Source organism: Caretta caretta, chromosome 23, assembly GCF_965140235.1.
Source record: "Caretta caretta isolate rCarCar2 chromosome 23, rCarCar1.hap1, whole genome shotgun sequence".
NCBI lineage: Eukaryota > Metazoa > Chordata > Testudines > Cheloniidae > Caretta > Caretta caretta.
In genome coordinates this window covers 10,791,937-10,806,996 of record NC_134228.1, presented here as the reverse complement: position 1 = coordinate 10,806,996, position 15,060 = coordinate 10,791,937, and the positions used below count along the sequence as shown (strand labels likewise).

The 15,060-nt window shown below is 53.7% G+C and overlaps 1 long non-coding RNA gene across 2 annotated transcripts; it reads right to left on the bottom strand.

Annotated features, from left to right (window-relative positions):
* Nucleotides 1-55: 55 nt before the first annotated feature.
* On the bottom strand, nt 56-10,105 carry LOC125628007 (uncharacterized). 2 transcript variants are annotated; one of them, XR_007354127.2, is made up of 4 exons: nt 9,991-10,105; nt 1,746-1,957; nt 944-1,068; nt 56-392 (listed from the first exon to the last, which is right to left on the bottom strand). It is a non-coding gene; the product is annotated as an uncharacterized LOC125628007 (long non-coding RNA). The 2 variants fall into 2 exon arrangements; XR_007354126.2 differs by having other exon boundaries at nt 1,746-1,954.
* Between the last annotated feature and the right edge of the window lie 4,955 nt (nt 10,106-15,060).

Sequence of the window (15,060 nt, the reverse complement as noted above, 5' to 3'; positions counted from 1 at the left end):
AGAGGCAAGGGCAACCAGCCCCTACTCCCAAAAATAAGGACACACGGAGGCTGGATCTATTTGACAGAAAAGTTTATTCATCCTCCAGTTTCCAATTAAGGGTGGCGAAGCACCAGGCCCTCCTGGGGAGGTATGAGTTCAGTTTGTAGGGCTCTCTGCCCAAATTCGAGGACTCCCTCCAAAAGCGTGACAAAAAGGAGTTCAGGGCTCTGGTGGAAGAGGGTATGGCTGCTGCCAGGGCAGCCCTTCAGGCAGCCTCCAATGGTGCAGATTCGGCTGCAAGGTCCATGGCCTCTGCAGTATCCATGAGGAGGGCATCGTAGCTCCTGCTGTCTGGGTTGTTCAGCGAGGTGCAGAACTCGTTACAGAACCTTCCGTCTGATGGCAAGGCCCTGTTTGCGGAACAGACGGATGTGAAATTGCACGGCCTGAAAGATTCCCGTACAATGTTTAAGACCCTCGGCCTCTATGTCCCAGCCCTGGCCAGGACAAAGTTTTAGCCGCAGCAGGCTCCCACCCAGGTCACCCACTCTAAATATGAGCCCCCTTATAAAAAGTCAAGGGCCTATAAGAAACGCTTAGGAGCAGTGGAGGTGGTACCAGTGGAGTTCAGACAGACAGGTTTCTACTCCCGCTACCTCCTTATCCCGAAGGCCAAAGGGGGGGCTCAGGCCCATCCTGGACCTGCGAGGCCTGAACCAGTATACTTTAAAGCTCAAGTTTCACATGGTCTCTCTGGCCTCCAACATCCTCTCCCTGGATCCTAGGGACTGGTACGCTGCCCTCGATCTGCAGAATGCGTACTTCCATATTCATATATTCGAGGGACACAAACGTTTCATCGGTTTCACTGTTGGGCAGGAATACCAGTTTACAGTCCTCCCATTTGGCCTATCCGCGGCTCCCAGGATTCACAAAGTGTATGTCTGTGGTGGCAGCTTACCTCAGATGTCGGGGTTGGGGGGGGTCCAGATCTTCCCCTATCTTGATGACTGGCTGGTCAAGGGCAGCTTAAGGTTGCAGGTGCAGGACTATGTGGCACTCCTGTCCATGTGCACCACTCTGGGCCTGTTGGTAAACACCACCAAGTCCCCGTTAGTCCCTGTGCAGTGCATAGAGTTTATCAGGGCAGTTCTGGACACGGTGTGGGCCAGGGCGTCCCTCCCACCAGACAGGTTCGAGACCCTGAGGGAGCTCATCAGCACAGTCACAAGGTTCCCCATGACCACAGCCAGAGCATGCCTCCAGCTCCTGGGTCATATGTCGGCGTGCACGTATGTGGTTCGTCACACCAGACTCAGGATGCGGCCGCTCCAGCTCTGGTTGGCCTCAGTATTCTCCCAGTCCAGAGACCAGATGGACAAAGTCCTCTCTGTGATGGTGGTCCTCCCTGGGGAACATGCTTCACGGGGTCCCATTCAGGGGCAGGCCCCCATCCATGGAGCTGGTGTCCGATGCTTCGGACCTGGGGTGGGGAGCCCATATGGGAGACGTTCAGACCCAAGGTTCTGTGGTCCGTATAGGACCTTGCCCTGCATATAAACACCTAGGAGCTCAGGCGGTACGGCTGGCATGCATGGCCTTCTGCTCACACCTGGAGGGCTGGGTGGTCAGGATTCTCATGGATAACACGGCCTCGATGTTCTACATCAACAGGCAGGGCGGGGCCCGTTCCTCAGCCCTCTGCCAGGAAGCCCTTAGGCTGTGGGACTTCTGCATAGCCCACGACATTTACCACCACTTACCGAGTGCCTTCTCCTCTCGGCCCGAGTGGTCACTACACCCAGAGGTGGATTTCCCAAAAGTGGGGCACTCCCCAGGTGGACCTGTTCGCGACACAGCAGAACCGCCAGTGTCCCCGCTTCTGCTCCGGGGGGCATTGGGCGTGGGCGCCATCTCTGATGCCTTCCTCCTATCCTGGTAGGGCCAGGTGCTCTATGCCTTTCCCCCGATCCTGCTGATTGACAAGGTCTCAGAGAAGATAAAAATGGACAGGGCCCAGATCCTCCTGATTGGCCCGGCATGGCCCAGGCAACATTGGTACAGGACTCTCACAAGCCTGGCAGTTGCCCTGCCATGGCTGTTACCGTCCCACCCAGACCTGCTCTTCCAGGACCAGGGCTGCCTCCTCCACCCCAACCTAGCGGCACTCCAACTCACAGAGTTGGCTGCTCAATGGTTAGGTCAGGAAGAAAAGACGTGCTTGGAAGGGGTTCAGCGTGTCCTAGTGGAAAGTAGATGCCCCTCCACACGTCAGGCCTATCTGGCTAAGTGGTCTCGGTTTTCTGGCTGGGCGGCTGATCGGGGCGTTTCGCCTGTGGCTGCTCCGATTCAGCTAATTTTAGACTACCTCCTTCACCTTAGAGCCCAAGGCCTAGCACCCTCGTCTGTCAAGGTGCACTTGGCGGCCATATCGGCCTTCCACCCGCTGGTGCAGGGCCACACAGTGTTCTCCCATGCTATGACTGGCCGACTCCTTAAGGGATTGGATAGTCTCTTCCCATACGTTAGGCCCCCAGTCCTTCAGTGGGACCTGAACTTGGTGCTGACCAGGTTGATGGGCCCCCAGTTTGAGCCGCTAGCTACATGCTCATGGTCACACCTCTCATGGAAGATAGCCTTCCTGGTGGCGATCATGTTGGCGAGGCGGGTCTCGGAGCTCCAGGCCTTGACCTCTGAGCCCCCGTACACGATATTCCATAAGGATAAGGTCCAGCTCCAACCACATCCTTCGTTCCTCCCCAAGGTGATCTCTGCCTACCACATGGGTCAGGATATTTTCCTGCCGGTGCTCTGTCCCACACCCAGTGGGTCCAGTGAGGAGCATTGCCTCCACATGCTGGATGTGAGACGGGCTCTGACCTTTTACCTAGACGGTACAAAGCCATCCAGGAAGTCTTTGCACCTGTTCATCGCCTCAGCCGAGCACATGAGAGGTCGGCTGATCTCTGCTTGGCGGCTCTCCAATTGGATCACCTTGTGTATCTGTACCTGTTATGACCTGACAGGAGTCCCCCCCTGCCAATTGTGAGGGTGCACTCTACTAAGGCGCAAGCCTTGTCGGCTGCATTTGTGGCCCATGTCCCTATCCAGGACATTTGTAGGGCTGCCACAGGGTCTTCGGTTCACACGTTCACCTCACATTATGCGACCGTCTCCCAGACCAGGGAGGACGCTGGGTTCGGCAGGGCTGTGCTCCGTCCACAGAGTCTGGGAACTCCTACCCACCTCCAACAGATATAGCTTGAAATCACCTATTGTGGAATGCACATGAGCAATCACTCAAAGAAGAAAGGTGCCGAGGGGGTGATGCAGGCTGGGAATCACAGGCCGGCTGGAGGCGGGAGCCGACATCTCGATAGGAAATGAGAGAGGGTCGCTCGGGTGGGGATAAGACAGTTACCTTTTCCGTACCTGGTGTTCTTTGAGATGTGTTGCTCGTGTCCATTCCAGAATAGGTGTGCGTGTTCGCCACGTGCACCGGTGCCGGAAGTTTTCCCCCGAGCAGTACCCGTAGGGGAGCGCACCGCACCATGGCAGCACAACTCCAGGGGTCACTAGGGGCGCTCCCCCCCGGGGTGCTGTCTCTCCGCTGCCCATCACGCTTGGGAAGAGCTCTCCCTGAACCCCCACAAAGCTGCCTCATTATCCGCCGCCCAACCCCACCCTAAAACTCCCCTTTGCTGCTGTGTTGACAGATAACTCAACACCAGGTAGTGGGTTGATGAGCTGAGACCCCTGCCCACCACGCGGACCAATAGTGTCTCCCTGTCCCTCCTGTCTGCCTGTTTCCACCTGGTGTCTCTTGGCTTATACCCAGATTGTCGGCTCTTTGGGGCTGGGACCATCCCTTTGTTCTGTGTTTGTACTGCACCTAACACATCTGGGTCCTGGGCAGGAGTGCCAGAACCTGTGTAGAAGTGGGGGGGCCACCGGTGCTGGAACCGTGACTCCACCCCTGCTCCGCCTCTCCCCCTGAGGCCCTGCCCCCTGGTCAGGCCAGAAGCTAGAGTCAGGTCATGGTTAGAGCCACCCAGGATGTCCAAGGTGCTCTAGGGAGCACCAGACCCTCCAGCTTCCCTGGGTTGGGGGACCAGGGGGCCCGAGAGCAGCTCCCAGCCTGCCCCCCAGGCAGGTGGATGGTCCAGGGCTCCCAGGACCACTCTTACCACAGCCCAGCTCTGACTTCCGGCTTGGCCAAAGGGTGGGGCCCCATGGCAAAGGGGGGGCTAAGGGCTACCTCAGCCACCCCCCATTGGGAAAAGCCTGGCACCGCTGGCAGGGGCTGCACTTCACAATGGGGCAGCTGATCGCCTGATCAGCCAGCTCCCCCACCATAAAGCGCAGCCCCTGCCGGAGGCTTCTACACCCAAGTAGAACAGCGGGTGCATGTGGCCCTCTGTGACAGGGTTGGGGAAAACCCCGTCCAGTGCGGGGCAAGTGCACCCCATCACGCTCCTGACCCCACTCTATATGCTCTCCCTTCTTAGTAGGGGAGTGTGGCCCAATGGCCAGAGTCAATAAATGGGCCCCAGTCGGCAGGGCAGTAAGGCCCAGTGGCTACAGTTCGTAAGTTCGCTCCAGTGAGACAGGGTAATACGGCCCAATGGCCAGCGTCAATAGATTCGCCCCTGTTAGCGGTGGAGTAAGGCCTCGTAGCCCCAATCAGTGTGTTCGCCCAGGATGACAAGACAGTGAGGCCTAGCAGCCAGAGTCCGCAGATTCGCCCTTCTTGGCAGGGCAGTGAGGCCTAGTGGCTGAAGTCAGTCGGGAAGGGGGCTGTCACACACAAGGAAGGGGGTGGCAGCCCTGGTAGGGGGCGGTGCAGGCTCTCCCTCTCCACTGGACCCCAGCCCAGGGCCCTGGTAGGGGCACAGGCCCGTGCTGCTGAGTCAGCGGGTAGGCGGTTCCGATTGAAACACCCTGACTCCAAACTCCGGTTCGCTAACCAGGCCACTGTCTAATTCCTTTGGGCTTCTTCCTACAGTATTTCCTGTCTCTGTTGTCTCCGGGTTCCCCAGTCTGTGCTGTCCCTGGCGACTCCTGACGCAGCAGGGTCTCGGGGGAACCTTAGCGTCTGCTTGGGTTACAGCGTCTCCATTTTCCATGGCCTCGGGCTTGGGCTGATCTGGAGCCAACAGAGCACGTCCTTCCTCCCCGGCGGTCAGCCCCAACTGAGCTGAGCTGCTCCCTTTTATACCAGTGCACCTGGAGCATGCTCAATAGAGCAAAGGGGGCTTGGCTTCGTCAACTCACAATGGAGGGTTCACCCTGCCCCGTCACAGCCTCCTGGTTCCGGCGCCCCTGCTCCTGGGCCATGAGTGGGGCACTTCACACTACTGTAATACACCTAATAAAGTACAGTGCCTAGCACTCCGGGGTCCTGATCAAGGATTGGGGCTCTGTAAGACAAGTAATAATTGTCTCTTCCCTTGGCCTGCTGCTTCCTTCATCTCCTCCCCGCCCCGGCATTTACACAATCTCCCCCATGTCTGCTGTCTCCTCCTGCTACCCCCACTCCCGTGGCAAGATTGAATCAAGAAGCCAAAGAGCCTGGGAGCTGGCGGGCAGCACCCATGAGGGGTCTCTGAGAGCAAAGCTCGAAAGCTACGGGTTACCGAGAGATGTTGTCCATAGTGTCACAGACCGAGCAGAGGCCCCACCCGGTCCTTCTGCTCTCACTCCTTCCGCACAACCACCAATCCTGGCTGCAGGATCGAACCCTGGTGCCCCCCAGGTCTAAAAGCACAACCTGCTAGTGCACAACCCTCGGGGCTAACTTCTTCAGTGCAGCATCTGCCACCTCTGACCAGACTTCCGGAGAGGGCCAGAAAGTCACGCTGCACAGCTGGGTCACATGTCCAGTTACACAGAATCTCTCGTGTTTTATCCAACTGAGATCAGGCGTCACAGAGAACTCGAAACCAAAACCACACGGAGAAGACCTATGGGAGCTTGTCACAGGCTAGCTAACCCTTGAGGACTTGGGCCCTGTGACAGATCAGTGGCCCTCCCAGGTGATCGGCTAGGAACCAGATGGTCTTGTTTCTCTGGTAGACTCTGGAGAAGGGGAACTCCCTGGCAGATGGTCCAGAGGAGGACTGAGTAGAGGGCAGGGAGTCCCGCTGGCCCCTGTGACTGGCCCTGGAAGAAGGGAGAGTCCCAGAGGGGAAAAGCCCTGAGAGTCAGCGGCCTCTGTAGGAGAGTGGGAAAGAACTGACCCTGGAGCCCAGGAAAGGGAAAAGAACTTTTGTTTATGTTTTCTTGGGACTATTAACTAAGTTTGCTACCAACACCTCACTGAGTGGTGCCAAGAAAGCCTCCTGCCTGGGGCACGGGTCACAGGTGCGGACCCCCTCAGTGCTCTGAGGCTGGAGCACCCATGGGGAAAAAATAGTGGGTGCTCAGCACCCACCAGCAGCTGCACCGATCAGCTCCTCCCCTTCCCTCCCAGCTTTTCCCACCCCCATCAGCTCCTCCTCTTCCCTCCCAGTGCCTCCCACCCACCTATCAGCCCCTCCCACACCCTCCCAGCTCCTCCCACCCTCTATCAGCTCTTCCCCTTCCCTCCCAGCTTCTCTCGCCCGCCGATCAGCTCCTCCCCCTCCCCCCGTGCCTCCCGCCCATCGATCAATTCCTCCCACTCCTTCCCAGCTCCTCCCACCCCGATCAGCTCCTCTCCTTCCCTCCCAGCTCCTCCCACCTGCCAATCAGCTCCTCTCCCGCTCCCCCCAGCGCCTCCCGCCCGCCGCGATCAGATGTTCAGTGGCGTACAGTAGGTGGTGGGACATAGGTGGTGGGTGAACCACTGGCTTGGGGAGGCTAGTCCCAGTCCTGGTCCACCCCTTCCTGCTGAGGTGCTGCCCCTCCCGCACCCTTCCCCTCCAAACCCCGACTCCCGCGCAGCAGCCAGCCCCCCGCCCCCAACCCCAGAGCACCGGGCGGGTGGCCCCCTGCAGCACTGGGCTCGTGGGCAGCGCGTGGCCTTGCCCCACTCCCCAGAGCATCGGGCAGGCATGTGGCCCCCAGCCGCAGAGCACAGGGCAGGCAGGTGGGTGGCACGCAGACCCTCTGTCAAGGTTCCTTCCCCACTCAGAACTCTAGGGTACAGATGTGGGGACCTGCATGAAAACCTCCTAAGCTTACTTTTACCAGCTTAGGTTAAAACTTCCCCAAGGTACAAACTATTTTACCCTTTGCCCTTGGACTTCCACTGCCACCGCCAAACTTTATCTGGGTTCCTGAAAAAACGTAGTTTGGAAACATCTTTCCCCCCAAAATTCTCCCAACCCTTGCACCCCACTTCCTGGGGAAGGTTTGGTAAAAATCCTCACCAATTTGCATAGGTGACCACAGACCCAAACCCTTGGATCTTAGAACAATGAAAAAGCATTTAGTTTCCTTACAAGAAGACTTTTAATAGAAGTAAAAAGGAATCACCTCTGTAAAATCAGGATTCATAGATATTAAGGTCAGAAGGGACCATTATGGTCATCTAGTCTGACCTCCTGCACAACGCAGGCCACAGAATTTCACCCACCACTCCTGCGAAAAACCTCTCACCTATGTCTGTGCTACTGAAGTCCTCAAATCGTGGTTTAAAGACTTCAAGGAGCAGAGAATCCTCCAGCAAGTGACCCGTGCCCCATGCTACAGAGGAAGGCGAAAAACCTCCAGGGCCTCTTCCAATCTGCCCTGGAGGAAAATTCCTTCCCCACCCCAAATATGGCAATCAGCTAAACCCTGAGCATGTGGGCAAGATTCATCAGCCAGATACTACAGAAAATTCTTTCCTGGGTAACTCAGATCCCATCCCATCTAATATCCCATCACAGGCCATTGGGCCTATTTACCATGAATATTTAATTACCAAAACCATGTTATCCCATTATACCGTCTCCTCCATAAACTTATAAAGTTTAATCTTAAATGGATGGTAGACACCTTACAGGGTAATTAGATTCAAAACATAGAGAATCCCTCTAGGCAAAACCTTAAGTTACAAAAAAGACACACAGACAGGAATATTCACTCTATTCAGCACAGCTATTTTCTCAGCCATTTAAAGAAATCATAATCTAACACATAGCTAGCTAGATTACTTACTAAATTCTAAGACTCCATTCCTGTTCTGTCCCCGGCCAAAGCATCACACAGACAGACACAGACCTTTTGTTTTTCTCCCTCCTCCCAGCTTTTGAAAGTATCTTGTCTCTTCGTTGGTCATTTTGGTCAGGTGCCAGTGAGGTTACCTTTAGCTTCTTAACCCTTTACAGGTGAGAGGATTTTTCCTCTGGCCAGGAGGGATTTTAAAGGGGTTTACCCTTCCCTTTATATTTATGACACCCTCCCTTCCCAGCACTGGAGTGGCTGGTAGCTCGCAGTCCCCCCTGCCCTGGAGCACTGGGCAGCGTGGCCCCAGTGCCAGGAGCCCCCCCAGCACTGGGCAGCCCCAGCTACCCCATGTCCCAGCTGCCCCAGCCGGCTTCCCTTCCCGGAACAGGAGCAGGGCTGGGAAGAGGCGTTTTAAATGAGTGCAAATAGTGGATTCTCTGTAACTTGACGTCTTTAAACCCTGATTTGAGGACTTCGGTAACTCAGCCAGAGGTGAGGTCTGTTACAGGAGTGAGTGGGTGAGGTTCTGTGGCCTGCGATGATGCAGGAGGTCAGACTGGGTGATCACCATGGACCCTTCTGGCCTTAAAGTCTGTGAGTCTATGTCAAGGCTGGGGGAGGGGCTGGTCATTTTCCTGACTAACCGTTTTTAAACGGGGAACCGGCGCCTCGGGGAAAGCGGAGCCCTCGCCGGGAACGCGGCGGGTTTGGCCCCTTTCTCAACTGGAAGCCTTTTAAAACAACTTTTGGGTGGAAATGGGGCCTGGGGGCGTGTTCCAAAGGCTAACGTCCGCCGGGCCGCTCGCCAGCAACGTTTCACTTGAAGCTTTAACTGGAGTTTTAAACACATTCTTTAAAAGGGTCGAAATCAGAAGGAAACATTTTGATTGGCCCGAATGTGGAGTGAGGGGGTCGACCTCCCTCCAGGGTTGTTCCACGCCGAGTGGCAGCATCAGCCACTGGGCCATGGAGGCTGGGAGAGCCAGGCCCAGGTGAGGTGTGAATGGGGAGGATGGGACACACAGAACCCCTGGGGGTTTGGGGCAGGTGGGAAATGGACAACGGATGCTGGTGTGGAAGAAGCCGATGCCAGAGCTAAGCGTGGACTTTTTGTGTCATTGGGATGGATTAAGCTTCGGACTCTGGGTTCTCCTAAGCTGGTCCCGATATTAAACCAGCCCCCAGCTGGGGTATCGTTCACCAGGGAAAGCCTCTGGGTGTTTTAAAGGGCCCTAAAGAGAGGAAAAACGGGGGGAGCCTGCCGAGAGAAGGTGCTCAGGTAGCAGCCATCCTGTTACAAAGATTGTGAGGCGCCGATCCTCAGAGGTACCCAACTCCCATTGGATTTACAGGGCTCACTCAGCGTCGCTGATCAGAAAGCTCGAGAGGGGCTGTGAGTACGGTGGATAAGCACCGAAGGAAAATCCCAGGGGCTAACTGGCTCTTGAAGCTAGCAGAGAAAAGCGACCAATGGCTGGAAGCTGAAGCCAGACAAATTCGACTTAGGAAGAAATTTTTTAGCAGGTAATTGACCATCGGAGCAAACTCCCAAGGGCCGTGGTGAAGTCTCTATCTTTAGTCAATCACAAGTGATTGGGCTGAACGCAGGGGAATGATCCTGTGCTATACAGGAGGTCAGACTGGATGGGCTAATGGTTCCTTTTAGCCTTACACTCTACAGATCTCCAAGACAAAGCTAGGGAAACGACGGTCCTGCTGTGCGCGCGGATGGGGCTAGGCCCCAGAAACTGGATGCCAGTAAATTTACAGGCCTCCTGAGGTCCTAGATCAGGGGTCTCAAACACGTGGCCCATGGGGTTATTTTCTGCGGCAAGCCAGCTCCCCGGTTCCCCCCCGCCCCTCCCCAATGCTTACCTAGAGCGGCTCCAGCCTGGTGCGCACCGGGGGCAGGGCAGGGCAGGGCAGGGCAGGCTCCCTCCCTGCCTGCCTGCCCTGCCCCCGCACCGGAAAGTGCCCGGAACCTGGGGGAGGGAGGGGCACAGGGGTCTGTGTGTTGCCCTGGTCCTGCCTCCAGGTACCTCCCCTGAAGCTCCCATTGGCCGTGGTTCCCTGTTCCCAGCCAATGGGAGCTGCGGGGGCGGTGCTTGGAGGCACGGTCAGGCAACACACAGACCCCCCCCCCCCCCCGTTCCAGCCAGGCCGGAGCCCACCCCCCAAACCCCCTGCCCTGAGCCCCCTGCTGCACCCCTCCTGCACCCTGATACCTGTCGCACCCCACAGCCCTCCTGAACCCCAACCCCCTGCCCTGAGCCCCCTGCTGCACCCTGCACCCCTCCTGCACCCCGACCCCCTGCCACACCCCGCACGTCTCCTGCACCCTACCCCCTGCCCTGAGCCCCCTGCAGCACCCTGCACCCCTCCTGCACCCCGACCCCCTGCCCTGAGCCCCCTGCTGCAACCTGCTCCCCTGGGGGCAGGGAGGGGGCGGAGTTGGGGTGGGGATTTCGGGGAAGGGGTTGGAATGGGGGTAGGGCCAGGGCAGTGGGGGCGGGGGGTCAGTGATGCGGCCCTCAGGCCAATGTACTAGTCCTCATGTTGCCCTCGTGGTCATTTGAGTTTGAGACTCCTGTCCTAGATGATGCTTGTGATGTTGCACCCCATAATGCTTTATAGAAATATGCTTATGAGTGCAAATATGACATAACTGGAATATGTTTTATGCTAGATATGCCATGTAACATATCTTTGCAAAGGTTATGTTCTACTGACTGTATCCATCCTATTTGTATGCATGTATCATTTTTATATCTGAAGTTATGAGCTCTATGCTTGCATTTAAAGTGTTTGCTGTAGGAAGCACATAAGGCAGATTTGGTTAACAGCTTGTGAAGGCTTATTCAAGTAATGGGGAGTACTTAGCTAACAATGGACCTTGGGAGAGGCCAATCCACATTTGAGCTTTCCTGGGAACGCTCAAACTAACATGAAACAATGGTGTTGGCCTGCAAAAAGCTGAATCATTCATAGACATGTGACTTGCCCAGGTGACTGCAAAACTCCATCTTGTTGACGAGATTTTACACAGGAGAAGAGAGGGGTTTCCACCCACAAGAGAGAGACTATATAAGCCGCTGGAAACCCCTCCATTTTGTCTTCAGCTGGTTCAAGAGATAGCCTCTCCACCCCAAAGAGATGCCTGAAAGAAACTGGAACAAAGGACAGTAACTACGGGGTTGTGAGTGATTGCTGGACCCAGACTAGGAAAGAGGCTAGTCTGTCAAAGAAGTTTATTGGAACATCTCTGATGGTGAGATTTACCTGCATTTAGTTTCCTACTGTATTAGGCTTAGACTTGCGTGTTTTTGTTTTATTTTGCTTGGTAACTTACTTTGTTCTGTCTGTTATTACTTGGAACCACTTAAATCCTACTCTTGATATACTTAATAAAATCACTTTTTACTTATTAATTAACCCGGAGCAAATATTAATATCTGGGGGAGTGAACAGCTGTGCATATCTCTCTATCAGTGTTATAGAGGGTGAACAATTTATGAGTTTACCCTGTATAAGCTTTATAGAGAGTAAAACAGATTTATTTGGTGTTCGGACCCCATGGGGAGCTGTGTATTTGAGTGCTGGAGACAGGAACACTCCTTAAGCTGTTTTCAGTTAAGCCTGCAGCTTGTGGGGGACGTGGTTCAGACCTGGGTCTGTGTTTGTAGCAGGCTACTGTGTCTGGCTCAACAAGGCAAGGTACTGAAGTCCCAAGCTGGCAGGGAAAACGGGCTCAGAGGTAGTCCTAGCACATCAGGTGGCAGTCACAAGGGCATCTCTGTGACCCAACCCGTCACAGTGCTTCCAAGTTCTGTGCAGGCCCAGTATTCCTTGGCCTCCACTGCAGCAGTGGAGATGCTCGGTGAAGCACTGTGCCTTGCAGGAAAAGAAAGGATAAACTAAGCGAGACCCAAAGCTGAGTCTCCATGAATGAGATCAGAGTGTGTGTGTGTCCCTGTGCCCAGAGCAATGCCCGCAGAATGACTGCTGGACTCTTCGCCCTGCAGGAGGGCTTAGGTTACAGAGAGCATGACCATTTCACAGCTTGGTTTTGTTTTAGAAATATCAGACTTAATGGGTCTTTTCTTCCTTGCTTTTCTTGAAGCCGCCCTTGGAAGAGCTACGGAAGCAGATATTTTCTTAGCCCTTCAGCCAAGGAGCAAGGGCTGGGGGATCTGCAAGTTAGAGCTTTACAAAGAACCTTCAACAAAGACATCTTTTCTCCCTACGGTGGCTCAGGTGTTTGAGTTAAATGAGTGTTTCATGAAAAACAATCCAAGGTTTCAAAGAGCCTAAAACCAAATCTGATCCTGTCTCAATTAATCAGATGCCATTTCCCCGGTCACAAACCATACAGCTTTTCAGGAAAAACAGGGCAGGGGAGAGGTGGCTCTCAGGGATGTGCCCAAAGGACTGACTCATCGACTGCGTTAAAGCAACAAGAGACAGACACAGAAGTAAGCAGGAAATTCTGCGCCTCACCAGCTGGATACTGAAACCTGGCGAGAGGATTCCCGTGACTGGCATGTTAAAAATCCGTGGTTAGAACCTATTGAGGAAGGTTCAGGAGCGCAAAGGGGGAAGGAATGTCAAAAATGGCATTACTTGTTTCTGAGTCACTGGCAACTCGGAAGCAAATGATCTTAAATGCTTATGGATCAATGTCCTAAAAGGTAACACACAAGACGGACTACTATTGGGGTTGGCTAGAGATGCCCCAAACCATTTGATTTGTTTGGTTACAATTTTGACAGAGATCCATGTTTATTTTAAACTAGTTTTAGATTTTTATTTGTTTGAATGTTCAGAGTTGCAGGAAATTATGATGGGGTGGGGGTGGGGGAGAGAGTCAGACAATTACTTAACATCAGTACATGCTGAGATTCAAAAAGTTAATGCTTTAGAAACCATTAAAAGACAAGTTATCAACATCACATGTCAAAATATACAAAGTAACTATCTCTTAGTCAACAACTCATACCTTACTATTATTCACTAGTCTATTTATAAGAACATAAGAACGGCCATACTGGGTGAGACCAACAGTCCATCTAGCCCAGTGTCCTGTCTTCTGATCTTTGGCTGGGAGCTGCAGGGGTGGTGCCTGCGGACAGGGCAGTGCACAGAGCCGCCTGGCTACACCCCTGCATAGGAGCCGGAGGAGGGACATGCTACTGCTTCCAGGAGCTGCTTGAGGTAAGCGCCGCCTGGAGCCTGCACCCCTGACCCCCTCCTGTGACCCAACCCCCTGCCCTAGCCCTGATCCATCTCCCGCACCCCAAGCCCCTGCCCAAGCCTGGAGCCCCCTCCTGCACCCTGAACTCCTCATTTCTGGCCCCACCCCAGAGCCTGCACCCCTAGCCAGAGCCCTCACCCCTCCCACACCCCAACCCCAATTTCGTGAGCATTCATGGCCCTTGGGCCAAATATTTTGCCCTCCCCTGTTCTAGAGCCTAATGTACAGTGCTGAGCACAACAGGATCCTGGCGCGGGGGCTGATTTAAGGAAATGGTTCTTAAGCTTGCTAGGATTAAAGGCTTGTGATGTTAGCACGAGGCCCGGTGGCGGGGGCTGGGGGGGGGGGGGAGGGAAGGGAAGTTATGCTGACGGCTGGGAGGTAGCTGAATACTGTAAATCTAAGGAGATGACCTGTCCTAGGTCAGATATTTTACACTCTCCTCATCTACCAGCGGATAACCATGAAGTGCTCCAGTACACCACAGGATTCTGCGAGACGGGAGTGTTGGGGGCCTTTAGCAATTAAGTTGCCATGCAATGACTAAGCAGTTAGACCGCATTTACATACAGGAATTAAGAAATATGTGATGCAAATCATGAATATTAATGCTTAATATTGTGGAATTCCCAAAAGCTTCATATGGATCAAGTCAGCTAATGACCTTATTATAATCAGGGTTAAGGATCAAATACGGTTCAAAGCCATGCTGTTACCACAAGGAAGGGTATAAAATACCACCCCCACTTCCCATTTCTTTGGCTTTGTCGGATCCCAGAAACAGTGTAAACGGAATCAGGACCTTCCTTCTGGTTGGCACCGCTTTCTTCCCCTTCCATCTCTGCTTCCAGCGGTCCCCGTAAGCTGTAAGTATGCACAATGCAGGACGGGAAGTATGAGCCATGCCAGAACCTACTTTACTGTGCTTATTCTAACCATTGTGTGTATAGATCCTTGCCCAGGATATTCTGTGTATTAAATACCCTTTCTGGGTGTGTTTCACCAGCTGCCATCTTCTCAGTTAACTGTAAAGTAAGAAGAACAGGAGTCCTTGTGGCACCTTAGAGACTAACAAATTTATTAGAGCATAAGCTTCTCTGTATACAGAGAAGGTGGAAGTTGCCATACATAAAAAAAAAAAAAAACTTTTGTAGTGATAATCAAGTTGGCTACAGAAGTTTTTTTTTTCTCCTGCTGCTAACAGCTCATCTTAATTAATTAGCCTCTTGCATCCGATGAGGTGAGCCGCAGCCCACGAAAGCTTATGCTCAAATAAATTTGTTAGTCTCTAAGGTGCCACAAGGACTCCTGTTCTTTTTGCGAATACAGACTGACACAACTGCTACTCTGAAACCTCTTACAGTTTGTATGGCAACTTCCACCTTCTCTGTATGTGTATATATATATCTTCTTGCTATATGTTCCATTGTATGCATCCGATGAAGAGGGCTGTAGCCCATGAAAGTTTATGCTCTAATAAATTTGTTAGTCTCTAAGGTGCCACAAGGACTCCTGTTCTTTTTGCGGATACAGACTAACACGGCTGCTACTCTGAAACTATAAAGTAGCCGCACAGGACAAGAACCTGCCATTTGTGATAGGGGCAGGTCACCCCCCAATACACAACCCGGTCAGTGTAATCACTGTTCAGGCTGTCAGAGGAGAGATAAGAGAGAGTTCTGCGTGGCCAACCC